This window comes from Mauremys reevesii, linkage group 8 (genome assembly GCF_016161935.1).
Source record: "Mauremys reevesii isolate NIE-2019 linkage group 8, ASM1616193v1, whole genome shotgun sequence".
NCBI classification, from domain to species: domain Eukaryota; kingdom Metazoa; phylum Chordata; order Testudines; family Geoemydidae; genus Mauremys; species Mauremys reevesii.
The window spans coordinates 96,551,419-96,563,617 of NC_052630.1; positions in this window are offsets into that span (position 1 = coordinate 96,551,419).

Below are 12,199 nucleotides of genomic sequence, written 5' to 3' on the forward strand. Positions count from 1 at the left end.
ACAAGAGAACCTGTTTGCCCGTTCAGAAAAAAAATAACCTTTTGGGCTTTTCTGTATTGAAGTGCACACACTGGAGACATCCCATCTGGATAGCTTGATCGAATAAGCATTCTACGTACCAGAGATACCTTTAAAAGTAGTCACAGGTGCTGCCTAACTAAGCTAGGCATCTGCTCTTACAGAAAAGATCAGCCTGTCATCAAAACACAAGATCACAGGAAGCTTCCTTGACTCTTCCCTTTAAAAAAGTCTTTGGCCTGCTGCCCCTTTAACCTTCCATGGTTCTGGTTGCAGTTGAGCTACAAACCATTTCCATCCCCTTTCAGTGGCAGTATAAGATGGGCTGGAGAGTCTGCTTTGTCTAACTCCACATAAGGTAGCTAAAGCCAGCTGTGGGGTACTGCACAGAGCAGCAGGAATCAAATGAGGAACAGCCTAAAAACTGGACGTGTATAGCTTGGTTTAAAGAGATGGCTGAGGGTTGTTGTGAGCACCACATCAAATATTCCATGGGCAGCCACCTTCATTAACCCCAGATTAATGATCCACTTCATAGCAGCCAGTGTGATGGGCCACTACTTTTTTTTGAGCGGAATAGTTGGATGTAATGTGATCAGCTAGAGGCTAGATTTCCTAACAGTAAGAGTCAATAACATTATAGGTTACTGGCCCAAAGGAAGTAAAGAATCTCTTTATCTGCAGATCCTGAAGCTCATACTATCCAAAGTGTCAGGCATGTTCTGTAGTGAGGCACAGACTGGAGAAGCTAATGCATCTTTTTCCAAATCTTAAGTTCTGGCCATGCAAATGTTGAACTCCTGTTGAGGTTAAAAATTGCCTTTTTCATGTATAGTGTACAAAGCCACGTAGGACAGACTCGAGCCATTGCACACAGTGCAGCACAGGTTGCAGAGGGAGAAGATGCTGGGTCAGACCATCACCGGGCTGGACACTTTCTTGTATTTTGGGTCCAGTTCACTCAGCTTAGCATAGGTTTTGTTTGAAAACAGGCCAATATCCTCTCCTCGCCCATAGCGCTGCTCAATCAGGCGCACGTCTGCTATAACCTCTGAAGTCATCTGTCCATGCCTGTCGACATTCTGTGCTGCCAAGTGACAGAAGGGAAGATCATGAGCTGCAAGAGAAAGAGACAAGCCTTGAACATTTAATGCAAGTCAGTGTAGCTGCAACTCCTTAAATCTTTCCTTCCAACGTTCACAAGATTCTCTAAAAGCTTGTAAGCCTAATGGGCTTCTCTTCCAGCCAGATGTGTGAGCATCTTCCCAGCATTTGCTAGAAATAACAAACTAACGGTAGTGTAACAGAACTTAGCTACAGCCTGCCAATGAGGTGACTGTTAGATGTAAGTAAACCTCATTTAACATCTTCAGGCTCCATCCTCATTCAGGAGCTCACTGGAATGAGGTGTAGCAAATACAGTTAGATTAAAGAACGCACAGGTAGAGCTGATACGGAAGGAGTAGGGGAAAAGGCTATTTTGAAAGAAGCCGAAGGTATGTCAAGGGAGCTTGGTGCCTGTCACAAAACCAGCCAGGACGGGGACAGAAGAAAGCAGTTATTCTAATGTGAAGCTGAAAGGTATTAGCTTGAGAGTAGCAGAGAATAAAGTATTTCTGCTGACCCAAAAACGAAGTGCAGCATCGGCATCTCCATGTCACTGGGGAGAGACCAGCTCTAGAAATCAGAATGTCATTCAGTCTCCCCACCCATTCAGTGTCTAGCCAGTAGTTGTATCTGCCACCAACAGCTGTACATTCTGGACTGCAGTGAGACCACTAACTCATGTCCCAGAGGCACCCAAACAGCTGTCAGGTGGTAATGATGTTCAGACGCTACCAATTCAGGCTGGATTCAAACTGGTTCCCTGCAGATATAAAGCTTCACAGCCTGCTATAAGTCTCCATAGAGAAACCCCAGCTTTCTAGGACTTCTATCTTCTTCAGAAGCTAAACTTTCATTATTAAAAATAAAAATAGAGTTTTTTGATCAGTCTTGCCAGATGCCAGTTTCCAGCACGATTAGTGCCTTATAAAGACCATCTTAGAATCAAACTGATTAAAACCAATTGTCAGAATGGTGGGGTTTTAGGATTAGGGTTAGAGACCGTGACCTGCAAGGAGTAGACCTGAAGCCCTTCTACCATGAGAAAGCTGACAATCCCAGTCGTCCAGTGATGTGCGTTCTCTCAGCTCACTGGTGTGAGAGGAGTAGCGCCTCAAGGAAGGGATCCTCACAAGCACTCAGGTGTTGACCTAAGCTTTACTCCTACTGAAGTCAATGAAAGTTGCACCATTGACTTCAGTGAGAGCAGGACTCCCCCTCTGCCCTTTACCCATTCACTGCACTATGAGCGTCAAACCCTGGTTGCAACCATCCAAGAGCTATCAACATCCAACATGGCAAATGCAAGTTCCAGCATAAAAATGTGTGCACATTGAGCGTTACGGTAGAAGCTTGGTAGCATGGGAGTGTGGTGTAACGGACAGGCCACTGGACTGGGAGTCAAGAGAAGGCAATTCTGTGTGACCGTAAGCAAGTCACTTCACTTCTCCGTGCCTCCACTCCCTCCCCCACTTTTTGTCTATTTAGACTGTAAGCTCCTCAGTTCCGGGGCCATCTCATAACTACATATACGATGTGTAGCACAATGGGATTCCAATTTCAGTGACGGCTTCTAGACATACAACATATAAGAACAAATATTAAAATGCAGCATACCAGATATAAAAGTGACCCTGCTGCGCATCCACCAGAAGGCTGAAAGGAAAATTCAAGTACAGCTCTTTCACTAAGGTTGAGGGCTCAGCATCTGTTGGTGTGGTACTTAACGAGGTAAAGAGGTTCACTGTCAGCCAGCCAGCGTTCTTATCCCAGGGTCGGCACAGATGCCACTTGGTTTGCTATCAAGCTGCTGTTGCTGTTTTCAGCCTGTTCACAAAGATCAGCTAACGATGGGCCCAAGACCCACAGTTTAGAGCTGGAGCTGAATGCTACCAGAATCTGAGTACATTCAGGTTCACTCTCGTTCACCACCTTGTTAATCTTGGTTCTAATTAGTTTGAGAGAGAGAGTTTTCTTAGTACAGCTCACTAGTCTAGCAACATGCTGCCACTCATGGGCAATCAGTGTTCAGGTCTGAGGGGGGTGACTGGCAGGGGTTGGGAGTGCTAGAGAAATAACATGTGTGACCTTTCGGCAGAGGGTGCGTGTCCTGGCCAGAGAACAGTCAGTCTGCTCCAGGCACTTGAAAGAATCTTGTGCCACCACATCTCTAGTGGCTCCTTCATTCTCGCAACTTTCATTTAAAAACTAAAATCCCTAGCCCCGTGGTTGCAAAGATCATCCAGTTATGAACCAAGCAAGACGTGTCCTGTCGACTGTGAACATACAAACAAGAGGCCTAAGCAAGATATGAGCTGTCCCCATTTGTCTCAATGAGGTGTTAACCCTGAAGTCTAATGACAACAATGTATACAACATGGATCATTTTAGAAGAAACAGTGGGAGATGGAGATTTTGGAGCAGAGCTTTGGCAGAGTACCACCACTACACCAAGCCCTGATTGATACCTGGCAGGAAGGATGGCTTACAAAGTAAACAATAAAAAATAGCAAAAAACTGCCACACCCACCCCAGTGTTACATAGATAATGGCTAATCCTTGTAGTTCTACTAGAACAGGGGTAGGCAAACTTTGGCCTGACGACCACATCGGGGTGTGAAATTATATGGAGGGCTGGGTAGGGAAGGCTGTGCCCCCTCCCACTGCACCCCTCAAACCCCCTGACCCATCTAACCCCCTGCCCACTCCTTGTCCCCTGACTGCCCCCTCCTAGGACTCCATGCCCCAAACCGTGCCCCCCCTCCCGGGACCCCACTCCTTATCCAAGCCCCCCTGTTCCCCATCCCCTGAGTGCCCCAACTCCTAGCCACACCCCTGCACCCTGACAGGCCCCCTGGGACTCCCACACCCATCCAACCACCCCTTGCTCCCTGTCCCCTGACCACCACCCCCCAACCTCCACCCCATCCAGCCGCCCCCTCCTCCCTGTCCCCTGACCACCACCACCCCAACCTCTGCCCCATCCAACCGCCTCCTGCTCCCTGTCCCCTGACCATCACCCCCCGAACCTCCGCCCCATCCAACTGCCCCCTGCTCCCTGTCCCCTAACTGCCCTCCTGGGACCCCTTGTCCCCTTATCCAACCCCCGGCCCCACTCCCTTACCATGCCACTCGGAGCTTGCAGCCATGCCGCCCAGCCGGCATGGCAGCGGGGGAGGGAGAACAGCAGGGGAGGGGCTGGGGGCCAGTTCACCCACAGGCCGTAGTTTGCCCACCTCTGTACTAGAACTAAGTCGCTTTTTCTTGGCAAAAGCAGCATCTGATTAAAAATAAAGCTTCAGCAAATAAACACGTTTCTGTAGGCTAAAGGTGAACAGAAGAGTCTTGGTTTTTATTTACTCTGCCAAGACCTGAGCTCAGGCAGGCCCTCAGGGTTGAGTCTCCTTGTAACAGTTGGAAACATCCCTAGTCCCTGCAGAAGAGAAGAAAACCAGGGTCATTAGTCAGCTGTAGGCATCAATGTTGTGCCCAAGTGTAGCAGCGAATCCCAAGGGTCTGGGATCAGGACCCAGCGTAGAACCAAGGAAGGGACTGATTTTAAAACCAACTGGGCCGCACCCAAGGATGTCTGCAAGGTGCAGCAATTCCTGGGGTTCACCGATTTCTACAGGTGAGTTGTTAACGCATTCTCCAGCGTGCCTGCCCCCATAATGGCAGGCCTGCAAAAGGGGGCCCAGTTCGCCTGGTCCACAGAGGCTCAGTCAGCCTTTGACTGACTGAAGAGGGCAGTCACCCCGGCACCTATCCTAATTCACCCAGACCACCCAACAATCACTGCCAACGCCTTTAACTTTGCCATAGGTGCATTACCACACCACGAGGTGCCCCCTGCAACCAACTCTGCTTCCTACTCTTGGAAGTTAACCTCAGTGGAGAAAAATTATGATAGTTGAGACAAGCAGCTACTGGCTATTAAGGTTTGGCCTCCTCCTAGACAGAGCCTGATTCCTGACAGATTATAAGAACCTGGGATACTTACAGACTGTCAGATGCCTTAACCAGCATCAGCTCCACTGTTTCGTCTTCTTTGCTCCCTTCGGTTTTGTTGTAAGGGATAAGAAACAGGAAGGTGGCTGTCCTATCCCACAAAGACAAATACCTCAACCTGTCCAAGCACCCTCTGCCACCATGCTCAAGCCAGCCAACTTTGTCCACAGGCTGATCATCAGCAGTCTGACATTCTCCATCTGCTCCCCGATGACCCGTTCGTAACCGAGATCTGCCAGACCCTGAATGAGATGGGTATCCAACCTGACTCTGAGTTCTGACTACAATATGGCCTCCTCTAGTCCAAGGGTTGTCTTTATGTTCCAGCGGGACTGCCTAAGCGCCAGGTATTGAAACTATCCACAATTTGCCACTTATGAGTCATTTTGGCCAATTCGAGACCCGGAATCGGGTCTCAAGGAGCTTCTGGTGATCAGGCCTGTGATCTTACATCATGGATTATATTAGGTCCTGTGATTACCAAGACCCCCACGATCAAAGCCCCTAGGTCTTGTCCAGCCTCTGACAATGCCTTTGCAGCCTTGGTATCATGTATCAGTGGACGTCATTGTACAACCGCTATGCTCCCGGGGACACACACTAATCCTGGTTGGTGTCAACCTCTTAGCTAAGCTAGTGCACATCATTCCATGCTCTACTATTCCTACCATACATGACGCTGCTCAGCTCTTCCTGGCAAATGCCTTTGGGGACCGATGGGCATTGTACTGGCCTGGGGTTCCCAGTTCATCTCCCGAGTCCGGAGGGAATTCTCAGCTTCCTTGGCATTGAGTCCCTCCGCTCGCCCGCCTAGCACCTGCAGGCTAATGAGCATACAGAGAGAGTCAATCAAATTGCAGAGCAGGATCTTTGCTGCTTTTTGAGTAGGGTGATCATACATCCCATTTTGGCCAGAGGCCAAAGCTCTGTAAAAAGCTTTAGTAAACTCTGTCCCGGCCATCCTGCTGGTATTGGCAAAAGTGGGCAGTTGTCCAGTTTACTTTTGCCAAAAAAGTGGGGTGCGCACCCCTAGCAGGGCGGAGAGGAACGTGCAGGGGAGGGGTGGTGAGCAGCAATGCCAGCCGCGTGGAGGGGCAGCCAGGGCTCGGGCGAGGAGCGACGCCAGCCCTACGTGGGAGCAAGCTGGGCCCAGACAAGAGCCTGCGCATGAGGCAGGCAGAGCTCGGGCCAGTGAGTCAGGTCAGCCCTGTGCACGGGAGGGGCAGGGCACGGGCCAGGACTCATGTGCAGGGTGCCTAATTGGCCACACCACCTGAGTGGTTGGAAGAGTCAGCAGAGCAGCTCTTAAGCCCAGAAGCAGTTCAGTGGGTGCTCAAGGCATTTGCCCACGGCTTTGATAGCTCCTGCTTATTCCTCGTCCTGCACCTGCCTTGGACACAGTAACCCAGTAATCTGGTTCTCACCCTTGGTTTTTTTGCCTGGCTCTGGCCTCTGGTCTCTGGTCTCTGACTCCTGGCTTCCGATGCCTGCTCCAACCACTAGTCACAACTGCCCACATCCCCATCACTGGCAGTGCTAAGGCTGAAACCATTAATATATGCAAAGCTTTTTGTGATCCTGTCCTGGAATGTGCCATGGGGAGGCAGTATGACCTAGTGGACGGGGGCACTGACCTGGGACTCAGGAGACCTAGGTGCTTTTTTTTGGCTGTGCCACTGCTTTGGTGGGTGACCTTGGGCAAGTCACTTTCCTCCTTGTGCCTGAGTGCTCCATCTGTAAAGTGAGGATAGTGGTACTGAGGTGCTTTGTAAAGTGCTTGGAGAGCTATGGAAAGCACTAGATGAGAGGGAGATATTGTTATAGAAGTGCAAAGTATCATTACTTTCAGAGTTGGCTGGTCGTTAAATAAGCGGGCAGTATAGGGAGCTAAGAGTTTATGTACACTCAGAACTTAAGCTATGCTGCTAAACCAATTTAGTTGCACTAAGTTGCGAATTCAGTTCAATTAGACAGAGAATCCCAACAGGGCAATTTGTGTGTGGACACGTTTCTAGTGGTTTAACCTTGGCCTATATCAATAACATACTGGCACAAGCTAAACTGAGATATGCCTGATTTAAACTGATATGAGTGGCCCAACACATAGTTATACTTAGGGCCCTACCAAATTCACAGCCATGAAAAACACCTCATGGACCATGAAATCTGGTCTCTTGTGTGCTTTTACCCTGTGCTATACAGAGCTCACAGGGGAGCCCAGCGCTTCTCAAACTGGGGGTCCTGACCCAAAAGGGAGTTGCAGGGGAGTCGCAGTATTGCCACCCGTATTTCTGTATTGCCTTCACAGCTGGGTGGCCAGAGAGCAGCCACTGTTGGCCAGGTGCCCCGCTCTGAAAGCAACGCCCTGCCACCAGCAGCGCGGAAGTAAGGGCTGCAATATCATACCAGGCCTTTGCCAGATGGGAAATCTAAAGCAGAGAGGGGTTAAGTGACGTGGCTGAGGTCACACAAGAAGTCTGTGACAGAGCTAGGAGTAGCGTCCAAGTCTCCTGATTCCCAGTTCTGCGCTTTGACCATTGAATAATCTTCACCCACTCCATGGGTCTTGTGTCTGGCAAAACAGCCCTCCAGCGTATGCAGAAGCAGCGGTTGCTGCTTTGTGTTTTAGCCAAGATGTCGGAGTGCAGTTGCTACCCAAAGCCCAAAAGTGAGCATCACATCAAATGTCTTCTAAGCTTCATAAATGAAAAAAGGGGACAGCCTAAAGCTGGCCTTTTATTTGTGCAAAGCATTGGTCTTCCAGAGCAAATTATCTGCCTCAATCAAGGAAATTGATGAACCGACATTTTTTTATTCCCCAACACACCTTAAGACGAAAGACTCCTGGTTTCCATGCTAGACAGGATAACAAATTCTCCTTTGCTCAAATGCTTACGGGGCTGGGCATTTGAAGAAGTCACTAATGGGCTGTATTTGTCACATCCCTTTAGAGAGTTAGCTCAAGAGTGTGGCATTTGGGTGTGTGTGGAGCCAAACTCACTTCCACAAGCAGATTCATTCACAGCGAGAATATTGAGAGGACCAGATACCAGTAATGTGAGTCCTAGTGTGTTACCTGGAGAGGGGCCAGACCCAAACACTCCCAGCTAGGGTGACCAGACTGCAAGTGTGAAAAATCGGGACGGGGGGGTAATAGGAGCCTATATTAAAAAAAGACCCAAAAATCAGGACTGTCCCTATAAAATCAGGACACCTGGTCACCCTACTCCCAGCCTTGGCAGATGTTTAGATTAAAATCTAAACTTGTCAGCTGGTTCTTCAACACGCTGAACCAAAACTTCAGATCTGAACGCTCCCAAATTTGTTGGGGGGGAAGTTCTCATCCAGATTTGGATCCAAACTCTGTCCATGGGACCCATCTCTAGAACCCTCTAGTCTTTGGTCAGCCACAATCAACATTCAGCCTGCAGAAGGAATTTTTGAGACTCCTAGGGGAGATCTTAAACTCAAGCATGAAGGAAGAGCTATCACAGCTCTCCCAAGGAGCAGTGAGGAGCCTCAGCCAGCAGGTGGGAGTAGAAGGGAAGGTTTGAAGAAAGTGCTGGCCGGTATTACACCGGGCTTGGAAATTAATTAAAATAAACCTTCTGTGGAGCCACATGGCCATTGCTACAGCCCATCAATTCTGCCTCCTGCTTTATTTTCATTCACCTGAAAGGGTTTGGCTGTGTGAGACCCCATCTTTCCTTACCACATCTCGACACACTCAGGGCATAAATTATAGGAGTGGCCTCAGTCCAGCCAGCCTTGAGAACGATGTGCTGTCGTGTCATTACGTCTTGTTCCCACTGAAAACAAAAATATTAGCAGATCCTTCAAACCCTTGTATAACCACCAGGGCTGTGTGCTGGAGACGGGCAGGAATCTGCTCGCGTCCCAGCTGCAACCCTGTCGCATAAATCATCCCAGCGGCGTCTCGCTCACCCCTCTCCTTCACTGAAAGCCAATGGGTTGTTTGTTCAAAGTGTTTATCGGGGACAAAGTATCCTGTCCACTCCGGGATCAGTCTCTCACTGGGAGTTTGCTGTTGCTGCTTTAAAGAATTTGTGGCCCTGGACTCATTATACCAAGAATTTAAGATTGAAAAGGGGCTTGGGTGTGGCTACGGATAGCAAGAATAGCCAGCGTTATCCTAATTTATAACACAAGCTTGGAAGCAGCATTAAACCTCATATTTTGGGGTTGAAACCAATCTCTATTAGAGATCAGGCTGAGACCTATAGGGGAGGTGGATTGTCCCACATCTGTCTACTGCAGGGTCCTTACTCCTTCCAGTGGTATTGGCCCCTGTCAGAGACAGGACTAGAGGGCCCGTGACTCTGATCCAGTCTGGACAATTCCTGTGTTACCGTGGCAGCTTTCAGCATGTCTAAACCCACGCAGACTGCACAGACGTACTCCAGTTAGACTGTTTCTAATCCCTGTGCCTTTGGTGACTTGGGTAGATCCATTGATTGTTCATTTTAAAGAGGGTAGGGGGGTTATTATTACACGTTTCAGTGAATTCTTACAAATGGTTTGTCCCTCGCTGTCCAGCTTGCTGAGTACCATGGCAAGGACCTACAAAAACAAAGGGATGATCGGTTGATGATTATCGGCGGAGATAGTTGTGGGACTGCTGAAGAACAAACAAGCCAGTTTAGACGCAGCAGCGTCTTAGTGGAGGGAAGGATTTTTGTGCTTAGAAGCCTCTTTGAAATTCACAAAGGCCTCCGAAGTGGCACTGTTGGTTAGCGCACAGTTAAAATGGGTCTGTTCCATCGAACCAAGTCTGAGGGCATGATGAACAGCTGTAGTGCCTTCGGCAATGCTCCGAGTGAGACCCCCGACTGTTTAGCACAAATCTTGTCTACCAGTGCTGAAATATTTCAAAAGCACGGTCTTCTGTCAGCCTGGGGGGGAAGATTTGATTCATCTGAAACCCCCACCACCACCACCAAAGCCTTTCATCCACATCTTCCAGGCTGTCAGATTACAGACCAGGGGGAGAGAGTACTCAGCAGAATGAATAAAACACGCTCACCAGAGGAGGACTTGAAATTGCTGAAGCTGTTTCTTGTCATCCGGTTGCAGGGATTTAGAAACACCATGCTAAGTATGTAAATGACTAAGGGGCATTTTGATCCCTGGGTGCACATATGTGGTATCTTTTAACTTACTAGAGTTTGGCCAGTAGTGATTCAGAACCGTTTTTTATGGCCCACCGCTTGAACTAGGCAAGTGCCAACGTGAGCGTCAGCTAAGCGTGCAAATCCCTGCGCACACTTGCCAGCCATGGTGGTATAGACAAACCCATGTTAGTAGGTGTGCAATCCTCACTCGTGTGTATGCATCCATAGAGGAACGCAGCCATTTAGACATACCCTTCTACACACCCGCAGTTGAAAATTCAGATCAGCGCTTTTCTTAGGTCCTGTTCACGTAATTCGCAAAGCAGATTGCTTGCTCAAACGCAGCTTGGGCTTGTAGTGAGTGAAATGTGCTACCACTTCATGACTGTTCAGGGGCCTGTATGTAATAAATTAGTGGGCTCAATCCAGCTGCTAGTGGACGGATTGCTGCATTACAAACATCACCAGCAGAATTGCCGGACTTTGAGGCAATTCCAGCACTGGGTGGGCCAGGATCCTGCAACCACTTACACACGTGAGTAATTTGTGCCTGCGAACGGACTGCTTGAATTCATTACCAAAAGTTACCCACATGCGTAAGTGTTTGCAGAATAGGAGCTAGAAATTTCTGTCTCAGTGCCAGCCAATGGTGGCCAGTATGAGGCTCACGTGTGGAATGTCCTGTCTCTTTAAAAATAGATGACGATGTACATGATGTGCGATGTGTTCCCATATGCATGAATGCGATACAGATTATTCTCCAGCTTCTGTTCTGTGTGCCAAATAGCCAGTCCCCTGTTTAAGTGATCCCTTTACAAGCGATCACACATTTTTCCAGCTCACCTGCTCCACTGGTGAAGTGAAGTGAATGGTTTGTATGTGTGTGGAGAGAATATGCGGATAAGTGGCATGGAAATATCACTACGTAGTGTTAGGTTGAGCATTTAATTTTAAAGCGAGGTGGATGTTGCTGTTGTGGGCTATATGTCTATCACCTGGAGGCTGGATCACTGCAATGCACTCTGCATGGCGGACTACAGCTTAAATCTAGCCGCAACGTAAGCTGATGCAGAGCCTGGCAGCCTGCTTGTTAAGCAGTACCGCCTGGGAGCAGTATATGCAACCCGTGTTCTGGGTCCGCACGCGTAGAGTATCGGCTTCTAGGTGGAGTTTTGGCCTAAGGCCCTAAACAACTTGGGACCTGCCCACTTAAGAGACTGCCGCTTCCCAGCCCAGATAGCCACTGCTGTCATTAGCAGAGGATCTTGAACTAGCCACTCTTTGGCAGGACCTGCTGGCAGAGCATTTGCCATAAGGCCCATTTCCTTTGGGCTACGCTCAAGGCCGGTGCTACCATTAAGGCGAACTAGGCGGTTGCCTAGGGCACCAAGATTTGGGGGTGCCAAAAAGCGGTGCTCCCAATTTTTTTTTTACAGCGTTCCTCCCCGAGCGCGCGGTCGCTGCTCCACTTCTCCCGCCTCCCAGGCTTGCAGCGCCAAGCAGCTGTTTGGCGCCACCAGCCTGGGAGGGGAGGAGAATGAGAGCGGGGGCGGCGTGCTCAGGGCAGAGGCGGAGCAGAGGTGAGCTGGGGTGGGGAGGTGCCGCACGGCTCCCCGGGGGGGGGAGAGAAGGAGCTGCCACGGGGGGGGGAGCATCTCAGGGTGGAGGGAGGGGAGCTGCCACAGGGCTTGGGTGGGGGTGCACAAGGTGGAAGTTTCGCCTAGGGCGCGAAACACCCTTCCTCTGCTTCAGAGAAGGCAGTCCCAGCACCCGTTCCCGGAGCACAGGCCCACCAGGAAGGCACAGTAGAAGTATATAGAGCACAAGAAAGTGAGATTACAGACGCTAGCACAGTTCCTCAAGTCACACAACCACCTGACTTTACCCCTGAAGCCATGAAGCCTCCAGTGGGCACAGAAGAAGGATTTTCAGAGGAA